Source organism: Notamacropus eugenii, chromosome X, assembly GCF_028372415.1.
Source record: "Notamacropus eugenii isolate mMacEug1 chromosome X, mMacEug1.pri_v2, whole genome shotgun sequence".
Lineage (NCBI taxonomy): Eukaryota > Metazoa > Chordata > Mammalia > Diprotodontia > Macropodidae > Notamacropus > Notamacropus eugenii.
In genome coordinates, this window is record NC_092879.1 from 9012342 (window position 1) to 9029991 (window position 17650).

The 17650-nt window shown below is 38.7% G+C and overlaps 1 pseudogene; it reads right to left on the bottom strand.

Annotated features, from left to right (window-relative positions):
- Positions 1-14430: 14430 nt before the first annotated feature.
- LOC140516181 (Y-box-binding protein 1 pseudogene) lies at positions 14431-15833 on the bottom strand (annotated as a pseudogene).
- Between the last annotated feature and the right edge of the window lie 1817 nt (positions 15834-17650).

Consider the following 17650-nt stretch of genomic DNA (forward strand, 5'->3'; position numbering starts at 1 on the left):
GCCAAGCCCCGGACTTTCCCACTGCCCCGCCAGGCCCGCTGTGATCCTTCACTTGAAACTCTCCAGAGGGCGTGATGTGACTGCAGTAAAGCAAAGGATACTCCACTGCGGTCGTCACTGTGATTCCTCAGATCTACTGGGGATTCTGCCAGAGTGTCTCATTTGCCTTTGCCCCTGGAGTATTTGATCTTTCCCATATTACCTAAGGGCGATGAACATCCCAGAGTAGACGTGTCTAGAATTTGAGGTTTGAAAGATCTTGAAATCCAAGGTTGGAACTGGACGGAGGCAGGGGAAATTTCTGTTCTACAGAGATCCACCCACTGACAAGAGGGTTGCGCTAGTCAAGCTGTTGTGTCAGCAACCTGCTAGTCTGATGGTGCAAAACTGGGGTGAAATGAAAAGTGCCCAATCACCAGTTCCTCCAACTGCTTTGTGTTCTGATGAAGTTTAAATATCACCATCCTACGAGTTGTTACAAGTTAAGCTACTGCATCCTATTCTGCACACTCAAGGGTATTTGCAATATTTTGTTTTTCTTCTCTGTATAGGAATAATACCCATTCATATTTTACATTGAATCCATCTTTTTTTTCAGTCCCCCAGCCCCTTTTTGAAGTACGCCACAGATTTGGGAGCTATGTGCTAACTGCCTGATTACAATTTGCTGACTGAGTTTGAAGGGGGTGGGGTTTTAATGAGCTAATAAACATTTTACAAAGGAACCCCACACGTACCAGACATAATCCCTATAGAAAAGAACCTGGTCCAAACTACCTGGCTAGTTACAGAGCTGTGAGAGGTAATTGCTGCAGCATTTGTGAGCCCCACACAATGGTGCCTAAGTAAAAAATGCTAAACAGTCAGACATACAGATACAGAGATGTATAGATAGAAGACAGATGAATGAGGAGCTAAATAAAAGAAAATATGAGAATGGTATGCACGTAGGCATCACTGGTGAAGATATTCCACTTTCAAAAATAATGTTCTATAGCAGATTGCATTTTTATTGTCACACAGTTGATTCAGGGATGCTGAGAATATAAGATGCTGTTTTGTTCAGTCATTTAGTTTTGTCTGACTATACGTGACTCCGTGGACTTTGTGCATGGAATTTTCTTTAGTGGTTTGGCCATTCTTTCTCCAGATAATACAAGACCCTCCTGCACTTCGGTTGTTTCTTATCTATAAAAAAAGTGTCTGACTTGATAGACCCAAACCTCTCTTTTCATTAGGTTGTTTCCCATGTATCTATCAAAATTATTAAAGATTCCTTGAATCGTATAACAATAGAGACATCTTTCGTATGCCACTGACCATAAATATCAGGTGAGGTCCAAAAGGGGGAGAAATATGATCACCAAATGTGGTCACCACTGTGATTTAGGAAATTTATCCCAGAGTGTGATTTGAAGAGAATATCCAAGTGAAATGCAAGGACAGCAAATAAGGTCCCCAGAAAACTCAGAAGCGCCCCTATGGTGAATTAATGAGAGGACAGGGACCAAAATCACCTAGGATTTTCAGAAAATTTTATTTATATATTTTTGACATTATTTTCTTTAAGATGAAAAAGAATTTTATTTTGAGTTCCAAATTTTTTCCTTCCTTTCCACACCTTCTCTTACCCACTGGAAAGGGAAACAATATAACAACTGTACATGCCAAATCACACAAAACATTTCCATATTAATCATATTGCAAAAAACAAAATGAAAAAAGGAGAAATTTATATTTCAATTTGAACTTAGAGGTCATCAGTTCTCTCTGTGAAGGTGGTTAAGAATTTTCTCTTTGATCATTACATTGATCATTATTACAGAATTCCTGTTACTGTGTACAGTGTTCTCCCAGTTCTCACTTTTCTTGGCATGTTTCTATTTTTTTTCTGAAACCACTCCCTCATCATTTCTTGAACATCTCCTTAGTTTCCAATTCTCTGTCACCATAAAAAGAACAGAAATAAGTATTTTTTGTACATTTATGTCCTTTTCTAGCCTCTTTTTCTTCTCTGGGATACAGCTCTAGTAGTGATATTGTTTGACAGAAGAATATACACAACTCTACGGCCTTTTAGGCATAGTTACAAGTTGTTTTCCAGAATGGGTGGATCAGTTTATATCTCCACCAACAATTCATTAGTGTACCTATTTTTCCCTCATCCCTTCCAAGATTTGTCATTTTTAAATAGTTTACATTGCTGCATAGCTTTGTAAGTTTATTAGTAATGAAATTTAAAGTCCTTAATATGTTTTCATATGACAGATTCTGTGTCAGATCAGTAAGCAAAATTCAAATATTAAGTACAATGCAGTAGAATAAGACAATTTAAAACGGAAAGGGCTTTTATGGATAAAGTGAATCTCCAAATAAAAAAAAATGATATGTATAAAACTTGGTATTCTCTCTAAGGGGTAACAAAACTTTATTTTTAGAATCATTTGGTCAGTAAAACGGCAACAAATTATTTGAACTTAAGAAGAAGGTAGTTTAATGTTTTCATCTGTAGCTTAATTTACACATCCAATCACAGAATGTATACACATGATGGAATTATGCACTTATTGGTAAAATGTTAATTCAATCAATTACTGAAAAGAAGGAGGGAGAGAAAAGTACATACATTTCTGGTCGTTCTGGTCACTTTCTAAACATTTAAAATTGGAAATATCTATTTTTTAGCCTCCCCAAATTGAGAAGACTACAATTTCACTAAGGTGAGCCTTTATTTTAATATCTATATCATTCTAAGTAGAATTATGAAATGAAAAATACTAAATGATTTCAGAATGTGCATCGTTTTTTATTTCCACAATTTTCTATAAAACAACACAGTTAAAAGCAGAGTGGGTTGAAACTAATTGAGGATGTTAGTGGTAATCACTTTCAAAAGATACAGCAGGATTTGAAGCAAGGTAAAATGTGAAAGATGTAAAAATCATTATAATAGCCAACTTTTAATAATTGCATTCTAGTGACATACATCACGGACAAAAATTTGCAAACTTCTTTATTTATAAGCAAACTTAAAAGATTTTTTTATTTAAAAAAAACCCTAAGTATTAAAATTCAGATGAATGAAAGAGAGAAATAAAGTGAAAAGAAAATTATAATTATCAAAGGAATATACTAACTATAAATTCTTTTTAAGCTTTTGCTCAGCAAAGATCGTTGGTTTTCCTTTCCTTTGGACAAAGGAATATTTATTTGGACATCTGAATAAGTGTTAACTCCTCATTTCATGGCTTTTGGCATCTGTAGAAAGAAAAAACTTCTTATGGAACTGACACAGACCAGTACACATGGGAAACATTTGCAGATCAGTGAAGGAAACCGAGAAAGCCATGACAAACTATGCCAATCTTGTCTTTATAATACAGTATACAATCATGGAAATAACTTCGCGTTTATACAGTGCTTCAAGGTTTTTCAAAATGCTTTATATATTATCTTCTTAAGTCATCTTGTCATTTGACACACACTGAAAGCCCATCTCTTGCCCTACCTTTTCCAACATATTCACCAGAGCTATGCCTTTCTCAAAAACATAGATGCCATCCAAAAATTTTCTGATATTCTTGTTTCTGACTGTGGGGGACTGTTGAATCAGGGTAGCTCAGTTTCACACAACTTCAATATTATTTCTTTCAAGAACAAACTCGTCTTTTGGGATTTGAGCGAAAGCACAAGCAACACCTTGTCTCATGGGCACTCTTCGGATTTATTTTTCACCCAAGAAATTCCTGATTTCAACAAGTGAGCCATGCTCTTGAATAACAACATTGATGGGGAAGTGAGCACACACAGAGCTCATCTCAATAAGGAAAATTCAGGGTAACACCTTTGATCATGTTTTGTACATGACTAGAGATTTTGCTCACGTTTGCAAGTTCTTTTCAATTTCCCCTGCGCTTTTCCACCAGGAGCCGTTTTTCTCCTTTCCAAGGAACCTGAGCTTGCTCAAGCCAAATATCTCTGTCCAGAGTGAAAAATCATTACGGAAACCTGCTCTTTTCTTCCAAAAATAGTTAGTGTGTTAAAGCAGAAGATAGCATTAGAAAACAGAATTTTTGGAAGCAGAGAAGAAATAATACAGCAGTACCAAGAAATAAAAGAAAGACAACCGTGTTTAGATGTTACAGTGAAGAATTTGGAAGAGTACGCTAAATCACTGGATCAGGCATCCAAACAAAAATATGAAATATGCCAGCAATTTAAAAGAAGTTTTGCTTTACGATGCAAGTTATCCTTGGATAACTTACTATCGCAGTGGGCCTACTCCAGGAAAATGAGCTTTGATCACAAAAATAAAACCCGTTCTCTAAGAGTCCAGCTTAAAGAAGGAAATAAAGCTGCTTCTGGTGACATGTCATTCCTGGCAGGGAGTGAAAACTCTTTGTCAAACTTTGTTTTCATTCTTACTTTATGGTCCATCACAGAATCTCCTTTCAGATGTCTGGATATATTTGATATCTACATGGACCCTGTCAGTCGAGGAATTGCCGTGGATATGATCCTCAAGGTTGCACATTCCCAACAATTCATCCTGCTCACTCCACAAGACATGAGCGTTCTGCCCATACATCCTCTGACTAGAATACTCGTATTGCCAGATACTGAAAGAGACCAGAGAACCTGCCTTTCCAACCATTTAGCCAAGAGGAAGAAGACTGAGGCTGATTTATAATTTTCAAAAGTAAGTTTTTGTTGATATTTCCTGTTTTCTGTTTGCATCACTAGGATATTCAGTGTATACTTTTTTGCCACTTCTCAGAGAACCACCTCATATGACAAACAGTGTTTTTTTGTAGAGGAAAAAGAAGACAACAGGTCACACAATTGATTGATACATGTATCCAAAAACATGGGCAATATTTAATACCTATGGACCTTTCACCTCCATGAAGGGCTATCTCTTCATTTGAATCCTGCTTGCTTTTTTTACTTTCAATTTGTGTGTGCGTTCCTTCTATTTACGTTGTTGTAGTTGCTGTGTATATTGCTTTTATTTACATCTCTCTGCACATCATTTCTTACAGCACAGTAATATGCTATTACATTCAGGCATTCCCCGATTGATGGACATCTACTTTGTTTCCAGTTGTCAGTGATAATAAAAAAGTGTTGCTATAAGTATTTTGGACTCCAGAATGACATTTTTTCTACTCTATGACTTCCTTGAGAAGTAAGCTCAGTAATCGAGTCTTTAGTTCCAAAGGTATGAACATTTTAGTAACTTTATTTGCATAATTCCAAATTCCTTTGGAAGGCAGTTATACCATTTCACAATTCTAAAAATGTATTACTGTGCCCGTCTTTCACAGCCTCTATGACATTGACTTTTGCCTTGTTTTGTCATTTTTGCCATTTTACAGAGTGCAAGGTGAAAGTTTATCATTGTCTCAATTGCATTTCTTCTTTATTACACATTTGGAGCATTATTCATGCAGCTGTGAGTTCTTTGCAGTTTTTTGGACAACTGTTCATATCCTTTAACCTTTCGTCTGTTGAGAAAGGGATACATGAGATTTTGGATACTTAACTCTGATCAGAGAAACTTGGTATAAATTATTTTCCCCATTTAACCACTTCCCTTCTTATGTTAGAAGCGTTAATTTTGCCTGTGCAGAAGCTTTTCAGTTTCAAGTTCCTTCTTCAGCTGCAAACACAGTACTATGTTCCTTCAGTTACTTTAGTGCATTTACCTGGAAATCTCCCTCTGTTCATGTTCTCCCACTCTTCCAAGTGCCAGGTGACCCAGAGGTTCCAGTTCCCCCTCACCCCCACCCCCCCACAGTGTAAGTGGCCATTCGAAGTGCAACATTCCTGGGCCCTATCTAGTGTAAGACTCTAATCTCCCTTCACCCCTAAGAGTATTCATCTGTTGAACCCCATCTCACTTCCAAAGTAATGGCCCCTTCCTTTCCCCTTCTTTTTCGTTTGCATTCTTTCTATCCTCCTCCTCACCCCTTCTCTTCTCTTTCCTCCTGGTCCTCTGTCCCCTTTTATGTACCTTCCAATATTCTAACCTAGTGACGCAAACGAAGCATTCACCTGTAGGCCAGGTGTTGCAAGGTTCTGTCCATAATTCCCCATCAGGATCTTTATTGTTACCTCCACCAAATTTCCACTTTACTGCTGTCTCCTTCCACACATTTAGAAAAAGTCTTGCTGATCTCTCTGTTGTTACTGTGTTGCTGTTACTATCTTTGCCTGAAGCATTTTTTCACTCCTGCCTTTCTGTTACTTTGGTTGTTGGAAATGTAAATAATCTCTTCACTTCTGATTTTCTTTCTCAAAATGTTTCAAAGTCCTTGCTCTTGTCCTTTTTTGCCTTTGCTTTTGCTTTCTTGATTTCGCTGGTTAAGCTCAGATTTACAGGGTAGGGTAAATGTCTTTCAAAGAACTGCATCCTCAGTTCCATTACTCTTCAAAGCCCAGTACATTGTTCCACTCGTTTCTCGGTTTTCTATTGGGCACAGAATAGTCTTCTGATCTTTCAATGTTTTTTCATTTGTGTTTGAAGGTCTTCCTTCTGATGACTTGCAGAACTTCTTATTTCTCAATTAAATGAAATGTAATCATTTTACGATTATCTTCTGGAAGCATTCTGTGAATTCTTTCAAATGGAATTTTCATGTTCTGTGTTCAGAAGTTCTGGACATTTCTATTATTTCCTTCATTGTGATGTTCAGATTTTCTGTCCTGTTGTATTCTTCTGGGAGACCTGTGACCCTTATGTTGTCACTGCACATCCTGCCTTGACATCCTTATTTTGCTTGCATAATGGTTATATTTTTATTTAATGTTATTTTTGACTTCTCTTTTTCTAGATTGCCCACTTCCACACATTCTTAATTTGTTATTATCTCTTCTGTTTCTTTGGCAAGGCTTGTTATTCATTGCACCTTCAGCTTTTTCTATTCCTCTCACTGAGATGGCTCTGGGGGAGAAGTGAGTCTGGTGACCTAGCACAGCCCTCCCTCGCTCAACACAAAGTCAGCTGCAAGTCATGTGGTCATTTCTCTGATGGCATGTTCTTCAGCAACAAAGGAGGAAGACAACCCTGTGAGTAGACGCAGCTGCGTGAATGGGGACCCCAGATCCCCGGGTAACTCAGCTCCTTCTCTCCTGTCTGTATCCCCCTCCACTTCCTTCTCCTCTACAAAGGAAGGTAAATCTGAATGCCTAAAAGATGTCGAGTTGACTTGACTTATACTGACTACTTTTTATTCCTTCCGTTCCCTTCACTTTCCCTCCCTTCCCTTCTCGTCCTTTCTCTTCCCCTCCCTTCCCTATCTTTCCCTTCCTTTCCTTTCCTTCCCTGCCCTGTCTTTTCCTTTTCCAAATCCTTAAACCTACTGCATTCTGAAGATGGATCGTCAACGTGCCTCTGCCTAAGGGCTCTTCTGGAAATTCCTGGCTTTAGAGTGATTATCAATATTAACTGTTGCTGTTTCCCTCCCAGCCTCATGTCTTTCTTTTTCTTGGCCTCATTAAAGGGGTCATCCCCTGGGTAGATCTTAAACAGGCCTATGCAAATGAACAGTCGTTTCTTCACCCTAAGTAAGTACCTGCAAAGACTCTGACCTAAAGGCCGCAAGGTCTCCTAGTGAATCCTGGGTCATCTCCAGTCATCATGATGAATATCTGGAAACTGGATTCAGATGGCTCTGGAGAAGAAGTGAGGCTGGTGACCTAGCACAGCTCTCCTTCTCTGAACACAAAGTCAGATGCAAGTCATGTCATCATTTCTCTGATGGCATGGTCTTCTTTGGCAAGAAAGGATGAACACAGCAACAATTCAATTAATTATTTTTGCTGTATCAGATATAAATTCTTTTCCCATAATTCTCATTTCCCCTTTGAACCACTGAGGAATAAAATGGTGTGGTTCCATGTTCTCAAATTTTTCCTTCCTACCCTGACTCTTGGGGAAGTAAATTCCCTGTTACTTCGCTGCTTAACTAACCCACTGAGTTGGGGATGGAGGTTCACTCTAGTCTTCTTTCAGGAACAGCCTGGATGCCAGCTAGCGCTGAGGGGGTAGGCTCTCCCAAAGTTAGAGACAGAAGTGAATCACCAACCCTTCCCCCCAAAATCAACAATCTCCTGACAGTTGCTTGCCATGTGTTGAAAGAAACATTCTTCATTTGTGCTTTGTGAACATTGGCTTTGTAACGCTTGTTCTATCTAACATCTATTGAATATGCTAGAGCTTCCCTTTTTCACAGGGGAACCAGACGATGATTCCGACAATTAAGGAACTAATCAAACAAGAGGACTTCTGATGCCCAGGGCTGCTCAATATGCCAGTGATCCTTTGTGAAGTAAGCTTTAGCTGAACTCAGAGATGACTGCAACTGTTGAAACCAGTCTTGACCAGCTCAGAGAGAAAAGAAAACATCTTGGTTCCTGAATTATCTAAACAACAGAAACGATACGGCTTTCTGATTTATTATATTTACAGATATCTTATCCTTAGACACCCCCATTTTCTGCCTGACTTTCCAATTTATTGTGATGCTCCCTTATTCCTGATTTGGCCATTAATACCCCTAAAAGTCCTGAATACCTCATATATGTATAAATTTTTTCCCACTCCCCTTTAAGAAGATGAGAACATTGATTCATTGTGGATAGTTCCAAGGTTTTCACAAGGTGATTTTTCACAAGTTATGCTGAGGTTGTCTTTATTTTTGCTTTTCCTATGTTAATATGTATATCCATATATTGTAAAAACAAGAGTAATTTTGCATCATGGATGGAAAAAAATAAATAAGCATCAAACCACACGAGTTTGTTCTCATTGCTGGAGGAAGGCTGCCGTACTCGACCTGAGCACAGAATCTTTGAATGATTTCTACTTTAAAAGTGAAAGCAAATCAACTAGCTTTAGTTTGCTGCTTATAAAGGAATGGAATGTCGTGGAGATCGTGGTCACCAAAAGACTACACTTCTCCCAAGGACACTCTTTCGTCATTCTCCAGGGTTTCTCAGGAAACAAAACTGCAGAAGGGAAAATTCCCTTTCCTCTTCTCTCTGTTCCTGCTGCACTGGGAGATCTGTACCGAGACCAGCAAGATAAGAGGCTAATCATGTGAGAAAAAGTGAGAAATACGCTTGTCCATCCAGCTGTGAATCAACTTTTTAATGCTTCACTGTGCTGAAAAGAGAAAAATCTTTTTGTATAGATTTCTTATAAATGCTCTGTAAGTTTTCATCTCTTTTTCTAACTCAGCACCTTAATATAACCTACTGACTCTGCATTGGGTCTTTGTGACATTTACAATCTTTCCCCTTGTCAAGTCCTCAAACAAATCAAAGCCTTGAATTAAGGAATAAAGCATCTTTAATTGAGAAAACAGGGTAGCAAATCTCCCACCCTGGGGGATGTCCAAGGGATTTCCCAAACCAAACAGACACATGAAAATATTTTTTATATCTTTAGGAGGACAGGAGGGGGAGAGAGTATGAAGTGGTAAGGCCTGGTCATGAAACCCAAGTGGCCCTTGACAACCAGAGCAAAGAAAGTCACTTCATTCTGGCTGTTTGGCCCCTTATGACATGAATCCCAATGAAAGGGTGCAAGTAGACTCGCAGGTGATATCCAGCTTGAGCTGGGTTGTCCACAAGGCAACATCCGTGGATGGGAGATCTAAGGTATAAGTTAGCTCAACCTAATCTCACTACCTTAAAGATAGGAATATAAAGACATTATTGGAATTTTGACTAAAATTCCATGATGACTAAAGTTTAGACAGTCCAAATTACAATTGGTATTAACCATTTTCTGTCATTCCATTAACAATTATATTCACAGTTTTGTCAGCAAGGTAGCAAGAACATGACTTTTTTTTTTTTTTTTGGTGAATCATTTGAATTCTTTTTTTTTTATTTTGTAATGTTTAACAATCACTGCCATACAATTGCGATTTTATCCCTCCCCACCTACTCCCCACTACCCCCCTCCCTCCCCACAACTGCATACAATTCTGTATAGATTCTACATATACTTTCCTATTGAGTATATTTTCACTATAGTCATGCTATGTAGTCAGACTAAGATAAATGAAAGAAATCGTATAACAAATGAGAACATGATACACAAACACATACACATACACAAACATGATCTGCTACAATATGTGAGTGACTTCCATATTTCTCTCTCTGAGTGTGGCAGGCATTTTGCCTTGAGATCCTCCATTGGGATTTTTTTTTTTTTTTTGGTAAGAAGTTCTTGTGTTATTACAAAAATCTAAGTCTACCTGAAAAAACTCTCACACACTGTGGTTGTTGCTGTGCATAAAGTTCTCCTGGTTCTGCTCCTTTCACTCAGCATCAGGTCATATAAGTCCTTCCAGGCCTCTCTGAAGTCTTCTTGTTCATCATTTCTTATGGCACAATAGTACTCCATTACATTCATATACCATAATTTATTCAGCCATTCCCCAATTGATGGACATCCCCTTGACTTCCAGTTTTTGGCAACTACATAGAGTGCTGCTATAAATATTTTTGTACATGTGGGACCCTTTCCCATTTTTATGATCTCTTGGGGATATAGTCCTAGTAGCGATATTGCTGGGTCAAAGGGTATGCACATTTTTGTAGCCCTTTGGGCATAGAAGAACATGACATTTTACAGGTGTGACAAAGAGCAGGTCATACAAATAGCTGCAGACTTGGTGTCTCCTTCCCCATCAGAGCCTCCCCCAACATTGATTGATATGCAAGGTTGGGAACAATGAGATTCTGAGCCAACAGAACTTTCAACAGCAACTTTGAGGTGTTTTGAAGATTTATTTGACAGGGAGACAGAAAGTTGTTAATATAGTAAAAGAAATTGTTAGTACGAAATGTAATATAAACTGCCCCTCCCTTAAATGATCCTTGTGATATCAGCATTTCAGTGATGTTCTTACATTCCTACTCTTAAAATGTTTACTCTTGATTAGGTTGAGCTGAACCACACTCTAGGTGCCCCCCACCCCAGGATTATGTCTTGTGGGTAGCCCAGATCAAGCTGAATGTGTCCTCCTCCCTTCCACTGGGGTTCACACATCCACACACAGGAAATCATCTACATAAAAATAATGGAAGCCCAAGGAGATGATCAGAGAATAGTAGAGTGTAGTAGTAGAGTGAGAGAAAAGAAGTGGATCCAGAAGGTCCAAAAAAGATTCTTGGGAGGCTTTGGTGACACGCAGTGGATTGAATTTGATGGCTATGAATGCATTTGGGAGGCAGGGTTGACACTTAGAAAGAAGAAACAACCTCCCCCCCCCCCAAAAAAAAACCCTAAGCTCCACCCTCTTTAGTTTACATGTAAACATTATAAGTTAGGAAATGAAAAAAGAGGTGGAAAGTCTGCCTCAGACATTGTAAAGGTTGACCCAACTGTATATGTTCTTCAAGGGTTTTAAAAACTGAATCTTCTCCCCATTACAAACACCTTTTTGACTGGAGGTAGGTGGCAACTAGAAATTTTGTGGTAAGTTGGAATTTAGTTTACCATAGTACTTTGGGGATTTATTTATGTTACTTAACGACTATAAGAGAGATAAACACACAGGAGGGCTGCTAACACATGTTCACTCTTGATGTGGTCAGACAGGAAAGAAAGGAAAACACCTTGGACGGGGTTAATGATAGTATTTTATTCTAGTCTAGTCTTCTCAATGGGAGGTTGCTGATAATGGGAACACCAACACTCCTACATCATTCTGTAATCGCCCTTCTTGTAAGGGCCAATAAAAAAGGGGTCGGGGGGACTACCCCTACCTCTTGACAGGGTCAATCAAGATAAGCACAGCTTGTGTATTCCCCTAAACCCTCTCAAGCTTCAACTGGGGTCAACTGAGGCCAAAACACATTTCCCCCAAACCTTGACAGGGGCTGATCAAGCACAAACAAACAGCATTCCAGGTTGTACATTTAACCCTAAGATTTCCCCACTCACTCATCAGTGCCTACCTGCTTTATAGGTAAACAGACTTAGAAGTCATATTACCAGCAATAGCCTCACAAATTTACATTATCTCGCCATGATACCTCACTGCACAGTGCAGTGAATATTTACAATTTAAACACAAATGTTTATATCATTTATCATTATATAATGCTGTGCAAGTGTGGTGGAGATGTTTACAAGTCATTAGTCTGGGAAATAAAGATACTTATGTCCGTGAATTCTGTGAAACTAAACTCTAACAAAGAATAAAAAGAATCCACATTACACACGAAAATCTCCCTGATTAGAAGGATATTTTACTCCAACTTTGTTTTGACAAATTCGAAATTTAAAGACCTATCATTGCTTTAAGTTGGAAAAGAGAGAGAGATCTATGATTTTAGAGGTTTCCAACTAATTTACTTGGAAATAACAGTGATTATTCCTTTTAACATCGGGAGAAAAGAATCTTTATATAATTTATTTATTTTTCAGTTTTCAACATTCACTTCCACAAGAATTTGAACTGAAAATTTTCTCCCCATCTCTCCCACCCCCACCCCAAGACAGTGTGCACCCCATGCATCTTTCCCCCAATCAGTCCTCCCTTCTATCACCCTACCTTCTTTCATGTCCTTCCCCTCTATTTTCCTGTAGAGCAAAATAGATTTCTATACCTCATTGCCTGTACATCTTATTTCCGAGTTGCATGAAAATATAATTTTTAACATTCATTTTTAAAGCTTTGACTTCCTTTATCTCTCTCTTCCTCTTCCCCTCCCCAACCTCATTGAGAATGCAGGCAATTTGACATAGATCATACATATTTGGCTATACAAATCACTTCCATAACTGTTTTCTTGCAAAAGACTAACTACATTTCCTTCTGTCCTGACCTGCCCTCCATTTATTCCATTTTCTCCCTTGACATTTCCCCCCACAGCAGTGTTTGCTTCTGATTATCCCTTTTCCCAATTTATGGTCCTTTCTATTGTCTTTCCTCTGCTATCCCCTTCCCCCTGCTTTCCTACAGAGTAAAATAGATTTGTGTAACCAATTGAGTGTGTGTTATTTCCTCCTTAAACCAAATCTCATGAACGTAATATTCACTTATTTCCTTTCATCTCCCCCTTCTACCCCTCCATTGTAAAAGCTTTTTCTTGCCTCTTTCATGTGAGATGATTTACTATATTCTACCTCTCCCTTTCTCTTATTCCTACCACATTCCACTAAACAGTAAATTTTAATTTTTAGGTATTCTCCCTTCATTTTCAGCTTACTTTGTGCCCCCAGTCTATATCTGTGTGTGTCTGTGTGTCTGCATACCTGTCTATCTATCTACATATGTGTATACACACACACACATGCACAGACACACACATACACCCACGTGCATATACATACCTACATATATTCATACATATATATTAAAGATACCCCTGCAATAGTGCCTCACATGGAGAAACTTGATTTCTAGTGGGAAAATAAATATGTACATAGGCTCAAAAGGTGGATACATGAACTTCTTGATAGAGGATTAGTTTAGAAATCTAATAGCTGCAAAAGGAATGCCCTGAAAACTAGGGAAGTTGAATTCTGAAATTTAACTTTCTAGTGTGGCTTGGATTTCTTAGACCACAAAGATAGCTTTAGGATTTAGGATTTTTTACAGAAGTATTTCATGTATAAAGTGTATGTATAATTCATGTATAATTCAAATATTTCAATGAAAACTGTTATTGACACAAAAAAAAACAACTTTGAAAATAACTAGTTATTTTTCTCATACACTTAGAATACTGTAATAAAAAATATTGCCAATGTGGCAATAACTAATTTTCCAAAATTATTTCTATGAAGCAATACTTTCAGAAAATTATTAGGACTTATCCAGTTAGCAACACAGTAAACTTTTTTCCCCTGTTCCGTTTTTGTCAGTCAGGACAGTAAGAAAAATTGTATGAAAGGTTCAGAAAGTTCAATGACGTTCTTCACTTTTCAGCCAGCAATTTTCCCCTATCTCTGTTTTCATCATCCCTTTAAAGGGACTGATTCTGAAGATATAACACTCCTCGTTTCTTGAATGGTCTTTGGTTCTTGAAGTCAACAAGTGTCTGCTGAACTTGGCATCTTGTTCCATCATCTGAAGAATCAGGGTTTTCTGAGCATCAGACTTTACTCACTCACTGCACTGAATGTTACAGCACTTATTAGCAATCTGCCTGCCTTGCAAAGAAACGATACATGAAAGAAAAAAGTCTTGACTTTGAAATAATGTACCTAAAGCCTGACAGAGTAAAACATTCTCTTCTGCTTCTGGCTCACCATTTCTTCCTGCTCAATCAAATAACACATTGTATTATTATTCACATTATGGAAAAGTTCAGATTGACATGGAAGGTGAGGATTCAGTTTCCTTCATGGTTTATTTGATCTAAGAGTCCAATTCCAAAATTTTATCCACACTAACATTTTTCTTTTTTTCTTTCTTTTTTTTTTATTTAAAGACCTTTATTAATAGGTGCTTGCAGTTTGTGGATTTTTGAAAAAATCAGGTGTACTTTTATACAAATTAAAAATGAGGTTCTTAAAAATCTCAACTTGACCAGATATGAAACAATTTAAAAACCTTTAAGGGTGTATTGAGAAAACCAGGCTTTTTAAAAAACGTTTGTCATTCCCAAAGAAGAGACTTCTTTAGATAAAAATAATAAAAACCCCATGCTGAATAGATTAATGCAGAGAGTTCTAGTTATCTGGTCAACAGCAAAAAGCAAGCACTTAGGTCTTCCACTGCAAATCTTTTGTTCATTTCTTATTATTGCTGGAATTTCATATTCTGTCTTCTTGTATGATGACTAAACCGGATGATGGTAGAGATGGTAAGCCAGCATTTACTCAGCCCCACCCTGCTCAGCCTCAGGAGCGAACGTATTCTCAGCTGGCGGTTCGGCTGCTTTTGTCTCTTTGCCATCTTGTGGTTTAGAGTTCTCTGGGCTTCTGCGTCTGTAACTGAAGTTACAGCGGTATCGACGTTGAGGTGGCTGCTGACCCTGGGTCTCATCTCCTTGGTTCTCTTTGTCTTCTTCGTTACCTTCCTCTCTAGGCTGTCTTTGACGAGGAGGGCCCCTGAGGAATCGTGGTCTGTAACCTCAATACATATTCTGTCTCACTGATCTACCTTGTTCTCCTGCACCCTGGTGGTCAGCACCCTCCATTACTTCTCCCTCCACGGGAGGGTTGGAATACTGTGATCGACGCCCATAGGGTCTCCGCATGCAGTAAGGTGGGAACCGCCGCCTGCGGTAGGGACGGCGCTGTTGGGGTTGGCCTTCTGGAGCACTCTCTGATCCCTTGTTCTTTTCCCCACTCTCACTATTCAGGTAATTCCTCTGGTAGTTCCGTGGAGGACCCCTACGACATGGATAACGTCTGTAATGGTTACGGTGGGCTGCATATTTACTGCCTTGAACTGGAACACCACCAGGGCCTGTAACATTAGCTGCCTCCGCACCCTTTTCTCCTTCAACAACATCAATCTCCACAGTCTCTCCATCTCCTACACTGCGAAGGTACTTCCTGGGGTTATTCTTCTTTATGGCAGTCTGGTGTACAAATACATCTTCTTTGGTGTCATTTCTGTTGATGAAACCATAGCTGTTTCTTACATTGAACCATTTTACTGTTCCCAAAACTTTCGTTGTGGTGACCTTCTTGTCCCCGCTGGCGGGCGCCACCGATGTAAGGCCGCCGGGACTGCTGCTCCATCCGCCGCTGCCGGTGATGCCAGGCTTGGTATCGGCGGTGCTGAGGGCGGGGGCGGTGGGGGGGGGGGGGCAGCGGGAGGCTGCTGGGTCTCCGCCTCGCTGCTCATTGTTGCGTGATGGTGACTAGGCCGGCGGCGGCGGTGGGGCTGCTCTCAGGGCTCTCTGGGGTCCGCTCTCTGCTCCCGCTACTGATCGCACTCACTAATACTTTTTCTTAGAATATTCTGCAAGCTTGGCTTACATGTGCCAAAGTTGACTTTTGAACCTGAATTGAAGGAAGAGTCTTCACTTATCAAAACGTCTTTTGTGTGCCACTGACAAAAGATGGCTGACTACATCTAATCTTCTTAAGGTGAGATTATTTAAATATTTGACAAAGCCTGCTGCATACTGGTTTAAGAAGTGATTAGTGCAGGCAACCAAGTCATCCCTTTCTGAGCCGCTGTTTTCTTGGCAAAATAAGGCGTGCAGGGTCTGCTTGTGAAGTAACAGCTTTGGCAATCTGAAAGTGCTAGGTAAAGATGTACAGGAAAAAAAACATGGTTATTAACTTTTCTTTTTACCTGTTACTTTGGTCTCTTTCTTGCTGCAAGTTCATCTTTCAGTCTCTTGATACCCTTTGCTGTTTTTTCTATTACTTGCTGAATGTATAATACTTCAGTGCATATTTTCTATGAAAGAAAATGACTTTAATTATATAGACATCATTTCAACTCATAATACATTTAGTAACATATACGAAGAGGAACTCGGTTGAATAGAATAGGGCAACAATCGAAACCTTTAACCACTTCCTAACCATGTCACATGCTAACTACTACATTTCTGAAACGGCAATATTCTTCTTTCCCTAAGAGCAATATAGCTAATTAAGGTGGGCGTGGAGGAGCTTAATGGAACCAAAAAGTAATTCAGGCATATAGGTTCGTTAGTTTATAGGCTGAGTAATTTATTAAAATACACTTTCTGAATAAAAAAAAAACCTTCAATCCATGTGTAGAATAATAAATTATTGAAAAAATTTTGGTGGGCAGAGTTTTTTTCTTTTTTCTTTTTTTTATAGATGATCTCACTAAGCAAAATCTATATATCTGTCTAGAAGATATCCTAAATATGCACAGGTAGCATGATTTCTAAATCTAGAAAAAGTTTTTAATTTTCAATCTAATTACCTTTCTTCTTCCTGAAAAGTGACACAAAGTTCACTTATTTTCTGAGATTATTCACTTAGAGTCTGAACTTTTAAAAGTTGAGCAATGATGGGACAAGGTCTTAGAGGAATGGAGGTAGGATGAGTTAGATAAGAGTGAAGAGGATGGGATGAAGTGGAACTCTTAAAGAGAAAGACCACCTCGCCATTTCAGAAGGAAGGAAAAGGAATGATAAAGACCAGGAAACTCATACTGAATGGGCTTTGTCTTATCAATATCATAGGTAGTGGAGTTTCTTGCAGGAAAGAGTCAGAGTTGAGACAGTGAAAGGAAAAGCTGTATCCAGCCAGATGGGGAAGTACGGAACGCCCAGAGCACAAGTAAGACCACTTCACTTCCCTGATGAAGAAGCTCCAAAACTATTATTCAATATGGTACCAATATTATTCAGTATGGTACTAGAAATGTTAGCTATAGCAATAAGAGAAGAAAAAGAAACTGAAAGAATTAGAATAGGCAAAGAAACTAAGTTATCCCTCCTTGTAGATGATATGATGATATACATAGGGAATCGAAGAGAATAAAGTAAAAAACGACTTGAAAAAAACACTTTGCCAAAGTTCCTGGCTGCAAAATAAACCCACATAAATCATATGCATTTCTCTATATTACTAAGAAAGCCCAAGAGCAAGATACAGAAAGAGAAATCCCATTAAAGCTAAAGTAGACACTATAAAGTATCTGGGAGTCTACCTGCCAAAGAAACCCAGGGA